This window comes from Penaeus monodon, chromosome 21 (assembly GCF_015228065.2).
Source record: "Penaeus monodon isolate SGIC_2016 chromosome 21, NSTDA_Pmon_1, whole genome shotgun sequence".
Taxonomy (NCBI): domain Eukaryota; kingdom Metazoa; phylum Arthropoda; class Malacostraca; order Decapoda; family Penaeidae; genus Penaeus; species Penaeus monodon.
This window is the reverse complement of record NC_051406.1, coordinates 19,576,173-19,576,659: the sequence shown is the minus strand read 5'-3', so window position 1 is coordinate 19,576,659 and position 487 is coordinate 19,576,173.

Sequence of the window (487 nt, the reverse complement as noted above, 5' to 3'; positions counted from 1 at the left end):
TCCGTAGTATAACTCCGGGATTCTTAAACACAAAACTAATAGAGCAGGAGAAATGAAGGGAATAGAACATCATTGTTATTAAGGTTCGAATAGGAATCGAAACAAAGGCAAGGTAGAAAAAAGGCAAAAAATGCAGCATAACAGCCCCAAGACCAAGCACTCGTCCCGTGCTGCTTCAACTGTCCAAAAACAGAGGGCATGAGCCATGTCTTTCCATTCGTGACACACTGATGCCACGTCGGTGCCAGTGCAAACATAAAATACGCCAGGATAATAATAAGGCAGATATAACTTAAGACGTCAATTGTCACTTTGAATACAATGCAAATTCTTCATTATGCCCAGTTTCTGAATAAAAAAAAAAAGTAGTCTTTCCCCTCGAAACTTCATACCCTTTTCCTGCCTTACCAGCCGGCTTGAATTTCCACCGCTGCGAAGGAATAATGTTTCAAGACACGGCAGACGGTCCTGCAACCCCATCCTTGGA